The sequence below is a fragment of the Castor canadensis genome, chromosome X (genome assembly GCF_047511655.1).
Source record: "Castor canadensis chromosome X, mCasCan1.hap1v2, whole genome shotgun sequence".
Classification (NCBI taxonomy): domain Eukaryota; kingdom Metazoa; phylum Chordata; class Mammalia; order Rodentia; family Castoridae; genus Castor; species Castor canadensis.
In genome coordinates, this window is record NC_133405.1 from 129,142,029 (window position 1) to 129,167,213 (window position 25,185).

The window sequence follows — 25,185 nt, forward strand, 5'->3', positions numbered from 1 at the left end:
TTTCTTGTCATAGAAATTAATAACAAAGCACATTGCTGTTTAAACTGAGACACAGAGACAAGGTTGGCTTCTTATATTTTTAGGAAAACCTGCATCTTGAGTGTTCACACATATAATTCAAGGAAGCTCAAGTTGTTGAATATTTTAAGCATGCCACTTTCTTCTTTCAAAGAATGAAGAATCCTTATACCCATATAGAACTATCACAATGAGACCCTTTTGTACAAATAATATGCACTAATAAAAAAGAGAGCAAAAGAAAAGTAAGAAAACATTATACCCAGGGGTAGCCCTGGAACCGTCATATTAATCTTTCCCTTGCCCTCCAATGTAGGCTCCCTCAGCATATCTTCTTTTAAAGTATTTAGGGCCTTACTGCTTTGTGAGGTATTTGTGTCCTTGACCTGAGTAAAATGCTCTGGGAAGCAGACGTAAGTAAGAAGTCAGGAGTACAGAAGGTTTATTGGGGAGTAGCACCTCTGAAAAGAAAAAGGGAAGGAAGCAGGATTGGGCAGAGGGAGCTTTCTGACCATAATACTAATCTGACAAGGTCTACACTGGGAAGAGTGAGCAGCTATCTTGGTTTGCTTGGAAATTTTCCAGATTTAGTACTGAAAGTTGTATGTCCTGGGAAAACTTTCAGTCCAGTAAACTGAGATAGCTGGTCAACCTACATCAGCTCTTTGGGAAGTCTGGGAGCATAGATTGCCCAGTGGAGGAGTACTCCCTGGATATAAATGACCAGCCACTTGTTTTACCACCCCCAAGAATGATGTGACTTCTGTTACTACCTGGCTCAGTTCCTGGGCAGGAACTGCAAGAAAGCATGACCACAGCTTGAAAGAAAGAGCTGGAGGCTCTTAGCTAGCAACCCTTTGCTGCTGGGCACATCTCTTCTTCCAGAGGCCTGGACAGCACATCTCCATATGGGTCTACACAACTCCCACACGATGCCTAGCACAGTGGGCCACACATGTATCTTGGATGCACTTATCTGAGAACTCACAAGAGGATGAGTCCTGGTGAGTACAGTGTGGGGTTTTTCCTACCTTGACATCCACCTGTACCATGATACAAGTACATCCCACAAACTCCATCTCATTGAGGAACTTAGCTGCTATAAAGTGAAAGTTGATATGAATTGGGGCCAACTAAATGTGAGGCTGTTCATTGCTGAAAACACTATGTTCAAACTGGATCTACTTATGATACTCTTTTATATCATGGACTTCAGTGCGTCCACTGTTTCTTCGTTGGTTAGACCTCCATTGAGTTACCACTCTTGTATACACCCTGACAACTCACTTGCATTCCTCCTCCTGCCAGGCAATGGGGAGTGAGTTACTAGGTGGCAAGTTTGGAAAAAAGAACCTGGCTTGTGTATTAGGCTCAGTGAGACCCATGATCTGTCCTTAACTAGGAGAACAGTTTGCTAAGATATTTGATAAGAGTGTCTACAAATTCATTATTGCTGTAGACTTAAGTCACACTCTCCAGATAGCTTTATCAAATATTATCTTTATTGTATTATTTTCAGCATTTTCTTCTGATTTATACATCTAGGTCTCTGTTCCCAACTCAAGTAAAGAAGAGAGGGCCATGATTTATTAGACACACTCAAAGCCCCCAATTTTCAGAACATTTCCATAGTCCTGCTTAATATAACTGGGTTTGCTTTCATTTTGAACAATTATAAGAGACATAAAATTTTCAAGGAAAGTTCTCTGTTCCTCTACTTTATTCTCTATTCATTAGCCATTTTAAACACTTTTATTCCTAGATTAGAATGTAAGCCAGTCAAGGAAATGATTTTTTAATTAAAAGTATGTGAACATCTTTAGCCAAAAATGCATATAACTTAAGACATTGCTAATGAATTTTTAGGCTAAAATGACAATTATGACTTCTGCCTAAATTTTCTGGCAAATAATGGTAGTAAGTACCATCAGGTCTTTAAATAAAGGTGATTCACTCATGCATGAGTCAGAAACACACGTGAACAGCTTACCCTCATCTCTCTTGGGAATCTTATGTTCTTAGGTGCAAAATGCCATGGGAACTATTGAATGACTATTTCAAATTCACAACTTTTAAAACATAAGAGATAATATAGGCTGGGCATGGTGGTGCAAACCTATAAGCATCACAGGTTTGAGACCAGCCTGAGTTGCATAGTAATTTCCAGGTCAGCCTAGATTGTATACTGAGACTCTGCCTCAAAAAACCCACAAGAAAAGAAAGAAAAGAAAAGATAGTATAAAACATTTCTTTTATATTTTTGCCAAAAGAATAATTTAAATCTAAATCGAATTAAGTCTCTAGATTTATATACCAGTTTTCAGAAAATGTGCAGATAGGACTTGTTAAATGATGAGTTGAAGATAAAGTCAGCCAAGTTCTGAACTGGAAAATTCTACAAGAATAATGATCCCACTTTTTTCAACAAATACGTGTCATAGAAAAACAGGGAGGATATTTACAGACCAAGATGTGAAGACATATCAACACAATGCAATGTGTGGTCCTCTTTTGGATTTTCCTTCAAATCAAACAACCATTGAAGGATATTTTTGAGACTATTGGAAAAAAAATCAAACAGTTGTAGTTTTGGTGATTATTATTCTAAGGAATTATTTTAATGTTAAATGAAATGATAATATTGCAGTCATGTGTTTCTTAGGAGACCTTGTTTATTAAAGACCAGTGAAATAAAATGATATCTAGGATTGTTTTTTAATTGATATGTTCATATATCACTTGTGTAATTAAAATAAATGAAATACAATGCAAATAATTTTCTAGTATTGAATATTCATGGTACATCAAAGAAATGAAAGAAATCCCACTTATTAAGTCCCTGTTTTGTACCAAGCAGGGAATGGTATCTATATTATCACATTTATTCCAGACAGCCATAACAGGTAGGTATTATTATCCCCATTCTGCAGGTGGGAAACTGAAGCTTAGATAGTTTAGGAAATGCTGGAGTGAACATTCAGTTAAGGATATCACAGCTCTTTCAGAAGGAAGTTTGGATAAATCCTTTTTAGAAGCAGAGAAACAGACCAGAAACTTTTCAAATGTATATAGAACATATTATATGTTATGTTCCCTGCATGTCTGATGTCTGTAGCACATGGAATTTATTAGTCTAGTTCCTCTTCCAGCTGAGTTTGCCTGGTTCCTGTTTACAAGTGATGCTGGATGAACTGGAGTATCTGGATAGCTCATCTAAACCAGTTAATGAGTTGCCTGGTCAGCTACTAAAGAGTTTCTCTTTTTCGTAAGCATTTAACCAGAAAAATGGACAGAATGTAGTTAGTCAATGATTGATGCTGAAAACAAAAGATATTGATGTCAAGGAAGTGATCGTTGCAGCCATATTTTAACCATGTAGAAAATGAGTAAGCAGAGTAGATGAACTGAGAGAAAGAAAAAGAACGAAGCAGACAGAAGAGGAGAAGTTGAGTGAGATCATGCAGAGGGTCCCTGTTTTTTGGTCCATAAACTACTTTTGGTTTTTCTTTTTTAATTAATTAATTTTTTCTTTTTATTATTTTATTTTGTTGTTTTTGCATTTATTTACATGTATATACATTATTAGAACCACCTGCCCCACCCCCCCGCCACCTCCAGGCAGAAACTGTTCTGCCCTCTTGTTCTCCGATTTTGTAGAAGAAAAAATATATAAAAGCTAGTAAGAAAGACATGGTGTTTTTGCTAGTTTTGGATAAAGAGAGATTCCTCGCATTGCTTCCATGCACATGTGTATTACAACCCGAATTGATTCATCTCTACCTGACCTCCTCACTACTTTCCGGTCACCTTCCCATAGTGACCTCTGCCAATTTAAGATTATTCGCTCCTCTACAGTGAGCACATCAATGACATTCAAGTTTTTGGTTTCCTTCCTTTTCCCTATTCCTCCTGTGTGTGTGCTCCCCTTAGTGTGTGACCCATGTGCAATAATATTACTGCATTAGCTTCAGGTCTATAATCCACATATGAGGGAGAACATGTGATTTTTGGCCTTCTGGTGGAGTGGCTCGAGTAGTAGAGTGCCTGCCTAGCAAGCATGAGGCTCTGAGTTCAAACCCCAGTACTGAAAATAAATAAATAAAGTGAATCTCTTATAGACAGTATGTAGTTGGATCATGAACTACTTTTGAATACACAAGAGATCTCCTGCTATAATCTTACAATTTCTCTCATCCCATTTTCATTTGCATTAGTTTGAGTGGCTTCTGTTCTTTACCAACAAGAAAGCCTTGTGTAGAACAATTAGATACAAAAAAGTTATCACCACATTTATTTCCAGGATCATTTCCCATATATCATCCCCCAACTTGCTGCCCCCTGAAAGACTAGGCTGTGACTTTCAACTGGACTCAAGAGATTGACAAGTTCTTAAGTCTCCATTACTTCCCACTTCCCTCTTTCCTTCATGCTTAGTCCTAGAGTCTCCATGCATCTGAATCCAGTCCTTCCCAAGTCCAGCTTACATATCATGGTCATAAAGCTTTTGCTGACTAATCTAGGCCTCAAACATTCCCATTCAGACATTCCAACCTGTCTGAATTTTCCAAGAAGATTATCAACTCTTCTCATTTTATGCTTACTATGCACTGTCTTGAATTAATTATTGCTAGCTTTCTAAGGGCATGCCCGTTCTACCTTTCTCATAAGCTTACTGAGGTCAGAAGTTTGTATTTTTCTTCTCTCCTCTTCTTTCTTATACCACTTATTTTAAAGTGGGGACTCAACTAGTACTTGGTAATTAATTGATTATTAATATATGACTTGCAGATGAGTGTCTTATTTCCAACTTCTCACGAATGAGAAAGCAGATTCACTTTTACACACTTAGTAAGAATCATTCTTCCATAGACAGACAAATTCACTCCTCTGATATTATGGGGCTCGAGACAATTCTTTCCCACTTCTGAAAACATCTGTATTCATTCTTCTTATGCAAACACTGGAAAGGTTGAAAAACGGTCTTTGCAACAAGATTAATGTGTCAAAGAAATTCTTTGCAAATGAAAGTAGCTGGTTCCCCACATTCAGGGCTGAAACCTTTGCCTAGAGAAAGGTACATATTTTATTCAAATATGGACAGTTTATTTTTAAGGCTCCAACATTTTAGTCCTTATTTGTCCATAATTACCTACAGCAATCTGTAGAAGTTATGGAACAACAATATTTGAAAACTTCCACTACAATCCATATGCACACTCCATGGAGAAGACAGAAGAAAACTAAATGAGCAAAATGGTGTCTAGGGTGACTGACACATTGCCTGCATTTGAATTAGAATCCTACCTAGTAAGATCTGGCAAAGCTATGAAACGCTGGCTTTATTTTCTCCTGAGAAAACTACCAAGAATTTCTCTGAAGAAATGTGAAGCAATTATCAGCTGGCTTGTAAGATGACTGTAACCCAGAGCAATGAAATCTGTTGTCCCTTTGAGCTATTGCCCTGCAAATGGAGAACCTATGGTCCCTGGTGCACACCTACCTGTTATCTTTAAGTATGGAACAGATTACAGTCATCCTTTTCTGTTTTCTCCAGGCTAAATAGCATTACTGCTCTTTTCTGCCCCTTCTTAATGTGCTCTAGTTTCCTTGGAACTCTACCATGAACTTGGGATCAAAACAAAATTCCTGAGGAGATGGTGGGATGGAGGGAAGAAAGGAGGAAAAAGGAAATGAAGAAGGAAAAAGGAAGGAAATTGGAGAAGAAGAGAGAAGGAGACAGGGGAGAGGAGAAGGTGAGAGATAAAAAGAGAAGAAAGAAAGGGTGGGGAAGAGAAGAAACAACCAAAAGTTGTGTTCCATATAGCAACACAACTATTGCAGAAGTACTATTCCACAGTTGGCATATTCCTCTGGACCTTGCTGATGTACTTTGCCAACCAGGGGAAGCTAGAGAAAGGGTAATGGGTGGCTGAATAGGAGTGAGGACACTTGGGGAAGTCCCCAAGTCCTTTTCTGTAAGAATTCTTTAAGAATAGGCAGGGCTCTAGTTAGGAAAGTAATAACTACCTTGGTGAAGGATGAAAATGCCATGCAAAAAAACCATGTTTCCCAAGCATGTAGGGAAGAACAGACATGAGCGGTATATGGCTAAAGACCCTGAAGGGTTATAGAGTTGACAGAACTGTAGCCCTTGTTTCTCTGTCCAGGGTTTGGTGGAAATGATATTGTGAACAAGGACAAGCATGGGTCAATGTTAAATTTGGAAAAGTTGATGAGCAGGAAATTGAGTTCAATCTTTCTTCCTTATTGCAAAAGTCTTGACCCCCTACACGAATTACAATAATTGAATAAAGTCTTTTTTGCCATTAAAAAAAAATGATGATGAGCAAAACGATCTGAGTAGCTACTCATCAGCCTCAAAACCAGGGCACAGATACACCCTCATTGCATTCCTACAGTACTCATTGCACCAACTGGGCACACCACTCAGTGAAAAGAAAATGGACATACACTTACAATCTGTGTATGTTAATGTATACATTATATATGTACTAGAGGACTAATATATAGTGCAACATAAAAATCACTCTAAATTTATTACCCACTAAAAGAAAACAGACATCATTGGAAAAATGGTTCCTCCTACATCTGAAGTGGAGAAATGTTCCAGGATAAACCTCAAACACCGTATTGTGCCAGACAGAAAGGAAGTGCTTAAAGTGTAATAGATTAACAGCAGAAATCATAAAAGGCATATTGAAAGGTCTTCCTTGTGAAATTCCTGAGAAAGAATAAAAGAAGGAAGAGGAAGACAAGAAGGGCAGCTGATAAATGTAACCTTTAGTTTAATAATTTATAACCTTCAATATAATAATTGATTCAGGTAAAAACAATAAATCATTGGGGAAGAGGTCTTTGGGGAACAGAATATTCACACAAGGACCTCACAACAGATCACTATCTAATTAGAAAGAGGAAAATGTACCTTTATGATGAGGTGATCTGGAAGTAACCTTTTAATCAAGGAATCAAATCCAGGGCCTACTTTTCTATTAACCAAAGCAGGCACAAGACCAAGGACCTATGACATTTTTTTTAAGTTGAGAAGAAAAAAATGAATATAATCCATCTTGTATAGTTGTCTTTATATCAATGCAGTCATGAGATATAACTTTTAGTATTTTATGAAGAAATGTTCCCACGAAGGCAAAAGTACCAAGGGCCATGAAATTCATACTGTGTGTCTCTGCTGAAACTTTGCATCACCAAAGGTGGGACAAGCCAATGTCATGTACCTCCTGATGTTGTGCAATGAGAAAAGCACAACCTCACCTATGCCATAATCCTGCCAAAAACATTTAGCACGAATCTAAATAGGAAGAAACAGTCAGTCAAGTGCAGATTCTGGCATATTCTACAAGATAACTGTCTTGGACTCATCAAAAATACTGATATCATTTTTTTTTAAGAAATGTGGAGAAGCGACTTTTCTTCCTTGAAGGAGATTAAAGAAAGACATAACAAATACAGTGTATTAGCCATAATGTGTTCCTCAATTTAAAAAAAGAAGTTATAAAAGACTTGATTATGGGTTACATATTAGATGACATGAAAGAATTATTTGAAATTTCATTCAATGTCATCATGACATTGAGGTTATATAGGAGAGCGTCCTTGTTCTGAAATACTTAGGGGTGAAAGATCAGGGTGTTTGCACATTACTTTCCACAGCTCAGCAAAACAAAACACAGCAAACATATCAACACACACACACACACACACTCACACTATATACAGTGAGAATAAAATGGAAGAAATGGTAATTGTTAAATACGGTTGGGTGTTCTGGAATGTAGAACATTTTTTAAGTGAACTAACAGTAAAATAAAAATGTGAAATAGTGCCATATGTTTTATTGTCTTTTATTAAGGGCAAACCCTTTGCCAGAAGAAAAACTTTATTATAATGTTATTGAAAATGTCATAAATGACTTACACCAGGCACTAAAGGTGTATCTTCTGTTATATCTGTACTGTTCTCTTAGGCTTGCAATTTTTTTTTTTGGCTGTACTGGGGTTTGAACTCAGGGTCTCACACTTGCTAGGCTTGCAAGGCAAGCCACTCCACCAGTCCTACTTTGTATTGGATTTTTTGAGATAGGGTCTCAGGCTGGCTTTGAACCGCGATCCTCCTGATCAGCTAGAAGTCCATGGCCATACACTCTGAATGCACCTGATCTCATCTGAGTAACTAGGATTACAGGCATGAGCCATGTGTGCCAGGCATTAGGATTGCAATTTTAATATCATGTACCATCTATGGGGGTTTGCTTTGTGCTTTTTTATTTCCATAAGAATATTTTTAAGCCACTTATCCTTTTGAGGATGTTAGTTTAATTAAAACTAAGGTTTGCCCAAACATATGTCAGTGTCCAATGCTTCGTGGTAAGCTGAGAAAGCAGGGAAGAGTAAGGCTGCTGTGGTTGGTGAGCCTTCCACATGGAGGGCCACCTGCTCCTGATGCCCGATCATCTGAAGGAGAGTCAGTGACAAGGTGAGCCTCATACGGGACCCTACACATTACTAATGTTTCATTCATCCTTGCATTTAAATGAAAAGCAATAAAAATAGAAGTTTTGATACGTTCCTCCCTTACCTATTAGATAAGTCACACCTCTCCAGGCACATGTGAGCCCCACTTTGGAGCCCATTTGTCCCACAGGACACTGTCCAGAAAATGTAGCTACAGTTTCAGGGGACTTCTTAGGGGTATGCAGCAGAGACCTTCCTGCCTGAAGAGGAAGCCAGCCTTAAACTCAGGCTAAGGAAGTTGGTCGTGATCCAAGTTCCCAAGTGTAATCATACTCTTTGTTTTCCTCATTTTCGTCAGAGAGATCAAGAAACACATCATGGATCCAGGCAGGATCCCCTAGTACAAGCCTAATGCTCACTATCTCCCTGAGAGCCTGCCTTACTTTGGGGAGGGGAGAAGATGCCCTCACCTGACTGTGAGGGGAGAAGTCAATGCCCTCACCTGACTGTGTGGAAAGTCTTACCTCTGAGTACACAAGGAAGGCTGTTAGCCAGCCAGTAAAGGATTTTTAACATTCCTCCAGCAGACAGAGAAGATTTGTAAAAGCCAGATGTTTTGGACTTACTTTATTCAAAGTCTCACTTTGCAACTATCATGTGGGGATTTCTTTCTTGCACAGATTTCAGAGGAATGAAACCATTTGTACCTGGGCTTCAATTACACTGGGTCTGTTAACAGCCAGCACATAGCACATAGTGGTACACCTACTATGAATCAGGTACTTATGCTGTGTGCTTTGTTTAAGTTATCATTTTTTTTATCCTCTCAACAATCCTGCTGATATTATTGTTTTTTTACAGATGAGGAAACTGAGGCTCAGTAACTTATACAAAGCCATCAGTGCTAAATATAGGAGACAGACTTGCAGCCTGTGCCTATTACCAGGCCACACAGCTTCTTATCATGATGGTCCTATCATTGACAAGAAACCCTGGGATTTCTGGTATTGGAAAGAAGAAATCGAAGAAAATTATCAGAAGACCTGTCCTCCATTCTTCCATCCATGGTGAAAGCAATGTGTTCCTAATCAAACATAAAATTCCTGTTATGGTATTTTTTTCTTTTCTTCCTTTCTTTTTTTTTTTTTTGGTGATGGTAATAATGGGAATTGAACTCAGAGTCTCTTGAACCATGCCCCCGCTTATTTCTGCTATGCCTTGAGTCTGTTATACTGAATGTCCTTTTACACACACACACACACACACACACACACACACACACACACACACACCCATCGGTTTCCTGTGACCTGAGACCTAGAGTGTAAATATATAAATTCTTTTACATGTTCAGAGACCACCGAGGGCCAAAAGGGGTCATCTGAGTGAAACATGGCATCAGTGAAGAATTTGAAGCCACCCACAAGGGAAAGTTTCTGAAGTAAAATGCTGACTCAGATCTGAGGGTTTTAGATGCTGAGGAATAAACTGGAAAGAGTTGCAGTCAATTGTTGGACATCCAAGAGTGTGTGTGCACAAGCAGTTCGGCAACTCTTCACCCCTAGGCCAAAACTGAGTGTGAGTAGGATAACCTAATTCCAGAGCTCAATGCTAATTCTGTAAGGAAGCTTGTCAGAAGGGTATAAGCAGGATGAAATATCGCACTTGCCAGTGGGTATGTTTAAAATAACAAAGGAAAGCAGTAACACAGTTAAGTTTCAGTAGGTGTGCAAGCATCCTGGTAAGCTGTTCATAGGCCATTCCTCAAAAATGTTATGGAAGGAAGGACATATATTTATATCTTGTTAGGCTTTTTCAGCATTTTATGAGCCAAAGAGTTTGAAGAACATTTATAGATCCCATTTGCAAATTGTAGTTAGACGCAGTCTGCAATTATTCTAGTGTGTTAACATAGAAGATACACAGAGAATGGGGCACACACAGAGACAGAGACAAATCACCCATACTCTAGGATAGAATGTATAATAGCTTTTGGTCATAAATTGTCTTCATAAATTGTCATTTACCCCTATACAGACTTCGAGGCAAGGATTTAGGTCCAGTAAGGGAGGGGATCCCAGGAAGCACAAGAGAAACAAGACAGGTAAGGGAGAAGAGCTGAAGACCCCCTGAGAGACCCTGGTGGTCATATTTCAGAATTGTGCCATCAAAGAATGAGATTAGGGTGTTTACCCACCGATTCCCGTCCCTCTTTGGTTGAGCATTGTCCTGGGTTGTTAATTCCAGGACACACCAACCTGTCCCAATCTTTCCCTTGGCACAGCAATCACCCTTGATCAGACACAGGAAGCCCGGGTCTGTAGGTCACCTCCAGGTTGCCCCAGGAGATAGGAATACCACCTACTATGTAAATTCTTCTCCTGGTCCATTCAGTTTATCAAGCATATATGCAGAAAATGAAATCGCTGAGATGACTTTTAGTTTCAAATGTAATTCAAATCATAATTATTATTGGAAATAAAAATAGGATTTATAAATTACCTTAAAAATGCAGTATAATTTCTTTCCCAAAAAAGATTCATTACAGCTCAAAAATACCATCATGGCATGTGACTCACTGTATCGAATTATAAAATCCAACAGCACTATATTTAAATTAACTTTTGTAAGAGGTTTTCTAAATGGTGAAGTGGTGACCCACCTTTGTAGCTTACTGGGTCCACAGGCTTAGGAAGTTGATCCTGGCAGTGTTGGGAGGCATCACTGTGCAATGAAGGACTCCAAGGTAGGGAGAGAGAGGAGCTGACTGAAAACTGGGATTCCTGCACTCTACTTCTACTTCCATAAGCTATTTTTTGTGAAAGCACATTGTCTCAGTTTCTTTTGTTATTTACCATGTGTCTGGCAGTTCTCAATACTTTTTAATTCATATAACAATACTAGAAGGTGGCTATTAATGCTGTCATCCTTTTTTTTTTCTTTTATGTATGGAGAAACTGAGGCAAAGAGAGACTAAATAACATGCCTAAGACCACACCACCAGTTAGTGGCAGAGGCAGAGTTTGAACAGAAGCCATCTGGGTCCCTAGTCTAAGCTTCAAACCACAAGATCTTAATGTTTCCATTTTCTTCATCTGAGGGATAGACTAATAATACTAACTTGTTTGCTATGATGAAAAACTGACTGAGATGTTTCAAAACCCCTGAAAAATAGGTTGCACTATTTAAAGAAAAGGTTATGATTATATTTCCTGGAAAGGAATGACTGTCCAGTAGCATTTCAACTGGTCAAGATTTCAACAACCACCTTTTGGCTCACTTCTGAATATAAATAGTGGCGATACTAATTATACACCACTCTTTTGACTAGCAATTCTACTATTTCATAAAGAAGTCAACATATTATTTCATTTCATCATTACAAAAATATGACTGTCCTGTGATATATTAAAAGTAAACCCTCTAATTCTCATTTTAAAAATCAGAAAACAGAGTTTTATAGGAGTAATTTTCCAAGTCTCATGATTGACAATTAGAAGTATCAGGAATCAAATTGAAACAGTTCTTTAAATTTAATGCTTTTGAATTTATCCCCAACTATGAATAGTGTTCTACTAAATGTGACTCCCCTAAAAAAATCAATAAATGAAATAAAAGAAAGCAAACATAAAAATAAAAAGTAAAAATAAAATTTAAGCAAACATAAAAATAAAAAGAAAGAATGGGAGTGGTTATGCAATGGGTAATGAGCTTCAGTTTTGGAAGACAAAAACTTTCTTAAGATGGATAGTATTGACAGTTGCACATCTCCGTGAATGTACTTAATGCTAATGAGCTGCACACTTAAAAATGGTTAAAGTAGCAAATTATCTTGTGTGTATCTTACAAGAATAAAATTAAAGAAAGGAAATAGTTCATAAGCATGTCCACCATGAAACTTTAGGGGTATCTTAAGAACCATCTGGAAGGGGATGGGGATGGGGATGTAGCTCAATGGTACAGCACTTGCCTGGTAGGTTCCATCCCCAGCATCTCAAAAAGAAGATATATATCTACAGATACATAGATAGCCTCCAATTGAAATAGTTGTTTTGTGTCAGCAAAGATATCAACAAGGAATCTAGATGAGAGGCACTTAGCTAATATGAAGCACTTTTTCAGTTAAAAAAAACTAGTATAAAAGTACAAAGAACTCTTCTAAAAATTTAAGCAGTACGGAATTCTAAAAACAGAAAAAGGAAAGAGATCACCCAGTTGTCTTATTGTGACATATAAACCTGTTTCCTCCCATTTTTTTCTCATCCATTTGTGCGGATGAGAGTATACAATTTTGCATCTTTTTAAAGCAATCTGTCAAATAAGCATTTCCTGGTTTCACAGGGACACCCATGACCCCTCTAACCAACGGGCAGAGCTCTGCAGATGATAGCAAACCTCACTCTGGTGGTGACTAGAAGGCAAATTCTCTGCTTTCACAGGTTCTTCCTGCCATTAGCTCCAGGTACCACGTCATGTTTAAATGAAGCAAAGCACCTCCCGCTCCCCAGAAAGTAATATACCTGGTAACCCAGAGGTATCTTAAGTACCTACTTTTGCATGTTCCTGTATGAGGAACAAAAAAATGCAAAAGAGACATAATCCTCAGATCTATCCTGGACACTAAGGTTGACTCACCCTGGGTCATAAGAGGATGAGCTTCTTATGAAGAGTGCCTACATCTTCATTTTCTCCCTACCTTATCTATTGACTAAATAAATAATTAAAACTAATAGTCTTGAACTATTCATCTGATCTGCCAGCTCTGTAATGTACTTTCAGATAAGAAAATAGGTTCAGAATGCCCATTCCTCTCCCACCTCACTCCTAGCCAAACAGTCCTTTCAAGCCCTCTTACTCCAAATCTGTGTGGACACCATCATATCAACGTTTTCCCAAGAGATCTTTGATAGCCAAAATACTTCCTATTTCTCTAACCATTTCAAATCTAGAAAATGCAGTGAGGGTAACTGAGGAAGTGATTCTCCCTAGGTCCAATTTGCCTTTATAACAATTTTAAGGCAACTTACCCAGTGAGCTTATGACAAAAAGACCTTGGAAGAAGCAACACCATGCATTTAAAGGAGGTGGTGAGGAGCCCAGTGTCCATGGAAGTTACAATCCTGCTAAGCCTTGACTTAAAACTCTTTCATTTTCTTCATTCAAATAGCTGTCTGCATCACAGAGGACACAGGGCATGCTGAGAAGGACAGTTGCCTTAAGGACCTTGACTTGACTGTCAGTTTCACTGTTTTCTAATCATGTGCTATAGAAGCCTCATCTCACCATCCAGAAGCAGGGATAATGATAGAGATTCCTGTTGACCCAAAAAGCTAAGGTGCCTGATGTGACAGTGTCTCATAACCCTAAAGCATCACAGAGATTTAGGATTTTTATTTATAGTATCCCCTAGTAAGTCTGTCCTCCATAACTAAAAAGGGGTCATGGAGTCTTCTAAGTTCAATTCATGTAAATTGGAAATTCTTACTGCTAAATGACCACCCCAGAAAGTGTGCACACATCTCTGAATTAGTGACAGCAAACTAAGACCCCCACCCCCACCCTGTGACCAAATCTTGTTCTCTACTTGTTTGTGTATGGCCCTGACCTAGGAATGATTTTTACATCTTAAATGGTTGGGGAAAAAGAAAATCCAAAGAAGTATTATTTTTATGACATGTGAAAACTACATGAAATTCAAATTTCAGTGTCCATAAATAAAGCTTTATTGGAACACAGACACACCCATTAGTTTACACATTGTCTATGGCTGCTTTAGGGCAGAATTGAGTGGTTGCAACAGACACCTGATGGCCCACAAAGCCTAGAGTGTTTATTATCTGGCCTTTTACTGAAAACTTTTGCCAAGCCCTGGTCTATGTGCACTGAATGTGTGAACGTAGCTAATGTTCTGAGTGTCTACCTCAAAGCTCTTTCTTCCTTCTTTAAACAGATGTAAGCCCGACTTCCATCATACACAGCACTGCCTGCTAGACATATTAATTTGTGATAATGAAAACAATAGACCACTGACCCCAGACATTGGTCTTCCAGCACTAAGTACTCATGATCAGTGTGCTTAGTCCATGTATCAGCACATTTAAGTTCTAATTTAGCATTTCAGGCTCTGCTTGACACTATGAATATAAAAGACCCTGGGCACTGAGGATATACAATCTGACTGGGGAAGCAAGATAAGCTCAGGAAAAGCCTGTAATGAACAATACAGTGATATTTACATGTCTTTGTGAAGAACTAGAGTAGATGATGCTAGATCAGCATAGAAAGTGCCATTATCACAGTATACACAAATGAGTACATGTTTAACTAGAAGTCATCAAGTACCATTTCTTTTAAAGAAGAAACTGGAGCTAAGAGAAGTCCCAAAGCTAGTTAATTGAGAACTAAGCCTAGAGCCTATATTGTCTCTGGATTCCAGGGTCAGTAGTAATCTTCATATTTCACCATTGTACTTTAGATTTTCAGGTCTTTTTAAAGTACAAGAATATTTAAAATTAAATATTGACTAAATTGTCTACACTCTGTAGTACATGTATTCTTTAAACCATCATTTTAATCTTTAATTTCATCTCTGTTGACAATCTAGGAAAGAAATGGAACCAAATTCTGATTTTCTGCTCTTCTGTAAGTTTTTCAAGATAATAATGAAATTCTTAAAAATCTATTGTGATCATTTTCTAAAAAAAGCATTTCCCATATGTTTTCATGGAAAAACTACTGTGATTTTGATGTCACATAATTTACTATTGTGTTTAAAGTACTGCTGACCTTGCTGTGGCATTGTCTAACTCAAAAACAAACAAACACCACCAGCAAAGGGAAAAAGGAAACCTTGTAAAGCTTAAAGTTGACCTTTGGTTCTTTCTTCTACTTTTATGGAGACAGCATAAAGTAATAGGTAAGTCATATAGACATACTATTGTCATAGTGAGTTCTCACATTGGAAAATAAATTTCTTCAGGTGCCAAAATTTGCATTTTTTCCCTTATTTCTTCCTATATAATATTTAACTATTACCACTGAGTAGAATACAAGAAAAAAGAAGGAAGGAAGGAAGGAAGGAAGGAAAGAAGGAAGGAAGGAAGGAGGTCTGAGAGAGGGAGGGAGAGAAGGAAGGAAAGAAGGAAGGAAGAAAGTGTAATATGAAAGTGAAATTTTTAAAAATATACCTTAGGGACATTTTGGCTCTTTCCTTCCTGTGAAATTTCAGTTGCTATCACTTATTGTATAACTAAATGTCGGCTCCAGCTCCTGCTCATTGGGGCTGAGTCTCTGCCTAGTTTGAGGATCCCAGAGGCTTTGATGTGCTACACACTTGGCAGGGTCCACTGCTGCAGGCATCCGCTGAGGTTTCTGACTTACTCACTTTGAAATTAGCCAGAACTCACTTCTCTGACTCTAAATTGCCAAGATCGAGCCTCTGAATGCTGACCCCACAGGCATGGCTAGGGAGTTCTGAGCTCCACTTTAACAAAACTGGGATGGCTGTAGTTTCAAGGACAGCAGATGAGGTCTTTAAGAGAGATAGTATGGGATTTTCTCCTTCTGATAATGGCAAACTAGCTTGTGGTTGACCAAGTCTTCTGAAATGAAAAGTTAGAAAAATCTCTTTGAAAACATCAGAGAAATGCCAAGGCAATAACAATGTGAGGAGCCAAAATCCTGGAGAGAAAGGAAGTACAGCGACAAAGCTGTTATTCAGCATCATTTTCCCCTTAAGGCATTTATAAATTTCAAGCAGTAGCAGAGAGACTAAGAGCTAAGCAGAGCTTCTAGAAGCTTCAGGATGAAGAGGTATAGCAAGTACAGTCCAGGACCCACCAAGGGGAAGATTCCAGGTTAACACCCCAGGGTTTTTATTGAGGTGCTCCAAGGGGTAAACCCTAGTAGTAGAGGACTAGAATAGACCACTTTATGGTTTGGATATGAAGTGTCCCACAAAGGCTTATGTATTTGCTTGTTTTTTCTTTTTTAAGTGAAAAATATTTTAATCAAAAACAAAACACTGCCATTTGGGAACTGGTTCAGCATAGTTTATAAATGTTTGGTTAAAGCATTAACACAACTAGTATAGCACATGGAGACATAAGAAAAAATGCAAACCAACGAAAGCATAAAAAACTACTCTAACATAATTCATTAACAAATGAGAATTTCTTAATACTTAAATTAATAGTAAAATTAAGAAACCTTTTTTAAATATAAGAACAAATCTAAAGAAAGGAGTTGAAAGGAATTCATAAAGAGAAACAAAACATTAATTCTTTCAGAAACATATACATTGGGGAGCTAGTCTTAAAATCCAAGAACTTATATTTTTGGCAAATTTATGTAGAAAACATGAAGAGAGTGCTGAAATGTAAAATAGGAATTGATAAAGGAGAATAAGGCTTATGTGTTGAAGGTGTAGTTCACAGGGCAGCAGAGTTCAGAGGTGGGGCTTTGGTGATGTGATTGGATCATGAGGACTCTGACTTCATCATTGGATTAATCCATTGATGGATAATCTGATGACATTATTAGAAGGTGGAGCCTAGTTGGAGGAAGTAGGTCTGTAGGGGTGTGCCATGGAAAGATGTATCTTGTTCCCTCACCCTTTCTCTAGCTTTCTCTCTCTGCTTCCTGATTGCCATAAAGTGAGCAATTCTCCTCCTCCACACCACAGCCCTGCAGCAATCGGGCCAAGTGACCATGGACTGAAGCCTCTAAAATCATGAGCTGAAATAAATCTTTCTTCCTTTAAATTGTTTCTTTCAGATTATCTGTTATAGCAGTTCAAAGTCACTAATACAAACCAACTCTTACAAAGACCAAAGCCAGCTTTCAATTTGCTCAATCCCTGATTAAGTCAGATATATTACCACCTCCTAGCTGTCTGCAGGAGCAAAAGTTAATCTTTCCTGTAAGATAATATCTTCTAGAGCCTCAATTTAGCTATAATTCTTCACATATAAAATCAAGCATTCAGATGAAAACTGCCTGGTATAGCAGGAGACAAAACAAAATGGACAAAAAACAAGGGAAAAAAATAGAAACAGATTTTTGGAGGTTTCACTTGCTAAAGTTCACTAGAGAGAGATTTTAAAATATATTGGGACTAATTTGAGAAATAAGATTATAGCATGGAACCAAACATAAATTCCAGAATTTAAATATAAAATAATTTAATTAAAATTTAATATGAATTAAATGGAAGCTTCAGAAGCAGACTCGACACAGCTGAAGAGAAAATTCATGAACTGAAAATGGTTGGTTGGAAATACAGTGAGGAAAAAGGATGGAAAATACAGAAAAGAGAGTAGAAAATTTATGGCACATGGGAAAATGGTGAGATTAAAGTATGCTTAAAATAGTTTTCACCCCTGCACCTCATAATTAACAAGTGAATAAATAAAAATAAAATAAAATCATTTCTAGCATCAGGGGCCTGGCCCTATTATGAAATTGCTTATCTTAATAAAAGAAAGAAACAAACAGACAACAACAACAACAAAAAAAACCCAAAGGGAGAAAAGTTGTAGAGGTGTAAAGTTAATCTCTGTAGTTACTCTATTTGTATGTAGATATCATAAGAAGGATAAGAAAGAGAGACTGGAACAGAAGCAATATTTGAAGTTGTAATGATTAAGAACTTCCCAAAACTGTCTAAAATCTTCTGGTCACAGATTTAACATGAACCACAAGCTAGAAGCACAACTATGTGCTTCATAGTAGTACTGCTGAAAACCAAAGACAAAGAAAAATTTTAAACCAGTCCAAAAGAAAAAAAAAATCAATACTGCTGAAGGAGCAACAACAAAACTGACATCTGACTTCACAGCAAAAGTCAGAGGACAACGAATAGCAACTTCAAAGCACTGAAAGACAAGAGAGCTGCCACCCTAGAATTCTACCTGGTGCAAGTATCTCCCAAAAACTGAGGAAGTGTGTGGCTGTTGGACTTACACAAAAGGAAATATGGAAGGGAGTCTGTTGGGTAAAAGTAATGTGATCTCAGGAAAGAATGGAGAAAAACAAATGGTGAGTAAGTGGATTAACCTAAATTGCAATTTAAATATAAAAGCAAATATGTGAGTAAATCTAAAAGTATATGTAAATGATAAAAATAATATTTTGTGGGTTTTAAAATACAGACAGAATTAAAATATAGAACAAACAAAAGGCAAGAGGAAATTTTAAATAAAGTTGAAATACTCTATTATCTTTGTATTGTCCATGATGTGGGGGAAGTTCTAATTTATAGTAAATTCTTGTTAGTCAAAAACACATAGTGTAAACTCTAGGGTAGTACTTATAGAATATTAAGCTTGTATAATTAAAAAATTTGTGGAGGGAGGAAATAGAATAATTAAGTATTTAATTAATTTAAAAGAAGATACAGAAGAAAAAGAATATGAAACAGGTGAGATCAATCAAAACAAAACAATCAGGCAAGAGATTTAAATTTAAATATAAGGCCATGTGCAGTGGCTCACACCTGTAATCCTAGCTACTTGGGAGGTGGAGATCAGGGAGGATCACAGTTTGAGATCAGCCCAGGCAAAAAGTGCATGAGACTCCCATCTCAATCAATGGCTGGGCTAGGTGCACATGTCTGTCACAATACAAATAGGAGGATCACAGTCCAGGCCAACCCAGGCATAAAGCAACACCCTATCTAAAAAATAACCAATGCAAAAAGGGCTGGTAGAGTGGCTCAAGTGGTAAGAAACCTAGGCCTAGCAAGCATAAGGCCCTGAGTTCAACCCCCAGTATTACTAAAAGAAAACAAATATTTAAGCGTATAAGTAGAATTGAATTTATCAGTATGTGTTTATACAGCCGAAAACTGTAGCTAAATTACAAACAGCAAATATAATATATAACCACTTTTGTTATGCATAGCTATGAAATACCAGTAGTGATGAAGATAATGAAAAGCTCACAGTGTGAAGACATCTATGGTAAATAGGTGCCACCAATTGAATGACTCAAGGCACAAGAAAACCTGCAATGCTGTGAACTTTAACAACCCATGTAGGAAAGAAACTTGACAGTGGCTGCTATAATTTAAATGCCCCCCCCAAAAGAAAAAACTGGTGTTGAAATTTAATTGCCATTGTAACAGTATGGTGTTAAGAGGTGGGACTTTTAAGAGATGATTAGTTTATGAGGTCTCTGCTCTCATGACGAGATTAATGCCATTATCACAAGAGTGGGTTGGTTATACCAAAGGTGAGTTCAACTCCTTTTTCCTCTATGTCTCACACAGGTTTGATTGCCCTTCTTCCATGTTGTGATGCAGCTGGGGAGGAGGGTTCATCAGATGCTGGCACCAGGTTCTTGGACTTCCCAGGCCCCAGAACTACGAACTAAATAAACTTCTATTGTGTATAATTTACCCCGTCTATGTTTTTCTCTCACAGCAGCAGAAAACAGGACTAAGACAAAGTTTTTAAAATTTTGGTGCTAATCCTAAATATTTACATGATACATACCAATAATTAGGGATGAAGCTGAAAAAAAAATCATTTCTAACTTCCCATTAATGAAAAAGCCAAGTTTAATCAATAATGACAGAAGATTCTTCCAATAGCCTTATTCTTACAATTTCTCTATAGAAATAAATATTACCAGGAATAGGGGTATACTTCAGTGGCAGGGTGTTTGCCTAGCATGCACGAGTCCCTAGGTTCAATCCCCAGCACACACAAAGAAAAGAATAAAGAAAAAATTAAAATAAAAGAAATGCCTATTTTCAACTTATGGTCATTTTAAGAGGAGACAAAAGAAGATAGAGCCAAATATTTAAGAGACCAAGTATGATAGAGGTGAATCAGGTAGTTATTTAGAAGATATTTTGTTACTTTTCTGGATTTTGTGACACTTGTAAAATTTATCGGCTTATTTATATTTATAATTTGTTGTGATTTCTAAATCTAAGGTATGACTTCTAAATTATTTAAAACATTAATTTCTTTACTTAGTATTTCATTCATAATTTTATTAGGGTTTTCTTAAAAAGTACCTCTCAGTCTCCACAAAACTCAGATGAGCTCTTCTCATTTGGATTGGAATCAATGTTCTTCTACTGTCATTCTATGAATCATCAAAGGAAATGGACAATATGACTCGCAGACTGTAATCCAGTATTCTAGGTTCATCCAGTAGGATCCACCAGAATTCATTCATTCTTTTGTTTCTTCTTTCATGCTTCTATCAATTTATCTACTCAACAAAGATTTTTTGAACACTCACTGCAGGCTAGGAACTGTTCCAGTGTCAGAAAACATGTCAATGAGAACCAAAGACAAAAACCACTTGATCATCTCAATAGATGCAGAAAAAGCCTTTGATAAGATCCAACACCATTTCATGATAAAAGCTCTAAGAAAACTAGGAATAGAAGGAAAATTCCTCAACATTATAAAAGCTATATATGACAAACCTACAGCCAGCATTATACTTAACGGAGAAAAACTGAAACCATTCCCTCTAAAATCAGGAACCAGACAAGGATGCCCACTATCTCCACTCCTATTCAACATAGTACTGGAATTCCTAGCCAGAGCAATTAGGCAAGAAGAAGGAATAAAAGGAATACAAATAGGTAAAGACACTGTCAAAATATCCCTATTTGCAGATGACATGATCCTATACCTTAAAGACCCAAAAAACTCTACTCAGAAGCTCCTAGACCCCATCAATAGCTACAGCAAGGTAGCAGGATATAAAATCAACATAGAAAAATCATTAGCATTTCTATACACTAACAATGAGCAAATGGAAAAGGAATGTATGAAAACAATTCCATTTACAATAGCTTCAAACAAAATCAAATACCTAGGTGTAAACCTAACAAAAGATGTGAAAGACCTCTACAAGGAAAACTATACACTTCTGAAGAAAGAGATTGAGGAAGACTATAGAAAGTGGAGAGATCTCCCATGCTCATGGATTGGTAGAATCAACAGAGTAAAAATGTCAATATTCCCAAAAGTAATCTACATGTTTAATGCAATTCCCATCAAAATTCCAATGACATTCATTAAAGAGATTGAAAAATCTACTGTTAAATTTATATGGAAACACAAGAGGCCACGAATAGCCAAGGCAATACTCAGTCAAAAGAACAATGCAGGAGGTATCACAATACCTGACTTCAAACTATGCTACAAAGCAATAACAATAAAAACAGCATGGTACTGGCACAAACACAGACATGAAGACCAGTGGAACAGAATAGAGGATCCAGATATGAAGCCACACAACTATAACCAACTTGTCTTTGACAAAGGAGCTAAAAATATACAATGGAGAAATAGTAGCCTCTTCAGCAAAAACTGCTGGGAAAACTGGTTAGCAGTCTGCAAAAAACTGAAACTAGATCCATGTATATCACCCTATACCAAGATTAACTCAAAATGGATCAAGGATCTTAATATCAGACCCCAAACTCTTAAGTTGATACAAGAAAGAGTAGGAAATACTCTGGAGTTAGTAGGTATAGGTAAGAACTTTCTCAATGAAACCCCAGCAGCACAACAACTAAGAGATAGCATAGATAAATGGGACCTCATAAAACTAAAAAGCTTCTGTTCATCAAAAGAAATGGTCTCTAAACTGAAGAGAACACCCACAGAGTGGGAGAAAATATTTGTCAGCTACCCATCAGACAAAGGACTGATAACCAGAATATACAGGGAACTTAAAAAACTAAATTCTCCCAAAACTAATGAACCAATAAAGAAATGGGCAAGTGAACTAAACAGAACTTTCTCAAAAGAAGAAATTCAAATGGCCAGAAAACACATGAAAAAATGCTCACCATCTCTAGCAATAAAGGAAATGCAAATTAAAACCACGCTAAGATTCCACCTCACCCCTGTTAGAATAGCCATCATCAGCAACACCACCAACAACAGGTGTTGGCGAGGATGCGGGGAAAAAGGAACCCTCTTACACTGCTGGTGGGAATGTAAACTAGTACAACCACTCTGGAAAAAAATTTGGAGGCACTTAAAAAGCTGGACATCAATCTACCATTTGATCCAGCAATACCACTCTTGGGGATATACCCAAAAGACTGTTACTCCAGAGGCACCTGCACATCCATGTTTATTGCGGCACTATTCACAATAGCCAAGTTATGGAAACAGCCAAGATGCCCCAGCACTGATGAATGGATTAAGAAAATGTGGTATCTATACACAATGGAATTTTATGCAGCCATGAAGAAGAACGAAATGTTATCATTCGCTGGTAAATGGATGGAATTGGAGAACATCATTCTGAGTGAGGTTAGCCTGGCTCAAAAAACCAAAAATCGTATGTTCTCCCTCATATGTGGACATTAGATCAAGGGCAAACACAACAAGGGGATTGGACTATGAGCACATGATAAAAGCGAGAGCACACAAGGGAGGGGTGAGGATAGGTAAGACACCTAAAAAACTAGCTAGCATTTGTTGCCCTTAACGCAGAGAAAGTAAAGCAGATACCTTAAAGCAACTGAGGCCAATAGGAAAAGGGGAACAGGTACTAGAGAAAAGGTGAGATCAAAAAGAATTAACCTAGAAGGTAACACCCACGCACGGGAAATCAATGTGAGTCAATGCCCTGTATAGCCATCCTTATCTCAACCAGCAAAAACCCTTGTTCCTTCCTATTATTGCTTATAGTCTCTCTACAACAAAATTAGAGATAAGGGCAAAACAGTTTCTGCTGGGTATTGAGGGGGGGAGCGGGAGGGGGCGGAGTGGGTGGTAAGGGAGGGGGTGGGGGCAGGGGGGAGAAATGAACCAAGCCTTGTATGCACATATGAATAATAAATTAAAAATGAAAAAAAAAAAGAAAGAAAAATCATTAGCATTTCTATACACTAATAATGAACAAACTGAAAAAGAATATATGAAAACAATTCCATTTACAATAGCCTCAAAAAAAATCAAGTACCTAGGTGTAAACCTAACAAAAGATGTGAAAGACCTCTACAAGGAAAACTATAAACTTCTGAAGAAAGAGATTGAGGAAGACTATAGAAAGTGGAGAGATCTCCCATGCTCATGGATTGGTAGAATCAACAGAGTAAAAATGTCTATATTCCCAAAAGTAATCTACATGTTTAATGCAATTCCCATCAAAATTCCAATGACATTCATTAAAGAGGTTGAAAAATCTACCGTTAAGTTTATATGGAAACACAAGAGGCCACGAATAGCCAAGGCAATACTCAGTCAAAAGAACAATGCTGGAGGTATCACGGTACCTGACTTCCAATTATATTACAAAGCAATAACAATAAAAACAGCATGGTACTGGCACAAAAACAGACATGAAGACCAGTGGAACAGAATAGAGGACCCAGATATGAACCCACACAACTATAACCAACTTGTCTTTGACAAAGGTGCTAAAAATACACAATGGAGAAAAAGCAGCCTCTTCAACAAAAACTGCTGGGAAAACTGGTTAGCAGTCTGCAAAAAACTGAAACTAGATCCATGTATATCACCCTATACCAATATTAACTCAAAATGAATCAAGGATCTTAATATCAGACCACAAACTCTAAAGTTGATACAGGAAAGAGTAGGAAATACTCTGGAGTTAGTAGGTATAGGTAAGAGCTTTCTCAATGAAACCCCAGCAGCACAACAACTAAGAGATAGCATAGATAAATGGGACCTCATAAAACTAAAAAGCTTCTGTTCATCAAAAGAAATGGTCTCTAAACTGAAGAGAACACCCACAGAGTGGGAGAAAATATTTGTCAGCTACCCATCAGACAAAGGACTGATAACCAGAATATACAGGGAACTTAAAAAACTAAATTCTCCCAAAACTAATGAACCAATAAAGAAATGGGCAAGTGAACTAAACAGAACTTTCTCAAAAGAAGAAATTCAAATGGCCAGAAAACACATGAAAAAATGCTCACCATCTCTAGCAATAAAGGAAATGCAAATTAAAACCACGCTAAGATTCCACCTCACCCCTGTTAGAATAGCCATCATCAGCAACACCACCAACAACAGGTGTTGGCGAGGATGCGGGGAAAAAGGAACCCTCTTACACTGCTGGTGGGAATGTAGACTAGTACAACCACTCTGGAAAAAAATTTGGAGGCACTTAAAAAGCTGGACATCAATCTACCATTTGATCCAGCAATACCACTCTTGGGGATATACCCAAAAGACTGTTACTCCAGAGGCACCTGCACATCCATGTTTATTGCGGCACTATTCACAATAGCCAAGTTATGGAAACAGCCAAGATGCCCCAGCACTGACGAATGGATTAAGAAAATGTGGTATCTATACACAATGGAATTTTATGCAGCCATGAAGAAGAACGAAATGTTATCATTCGCTGGTAAATGGATGGAATTGGAGAACATCATTCTGAGTGAGGTTAGCCTGGCTCAAAAAACCAAAAATCGTATGTTCTCCCTCATATGTGGACATTAGATCAAGGGCAAACACAACAAGGGGATTGGACTATGAGCACATGATAAAAGCGAGAGCACACAAGGGAGGGGTGAGGATAGGTAAGACACCTAAAAAACTAGCTAGCATTTTTTGCCCTCAACACAGAGAAACTAAAGCAGATACCTTAAAAACAACTGAGGCCAACAGGAGAAGGGGACCAGGAACTAGAGAAAAGGTTAGATCAAGAA

General features: G+C 37.6%; 1 protein-coding gene across 2 annotated transcripts in view; it reads right to left on the reverse strand.

Moving 5' to 3' along the window:
• Grpr (gastrin releasing peptide receptor) overlaps positions 1-25,185 on the reverse strand; it is a 42,567-nt gene that overhangs the window by 9,356 nt on the left and 8,026 nt on the right. The window lies entirely within an intron of this gene.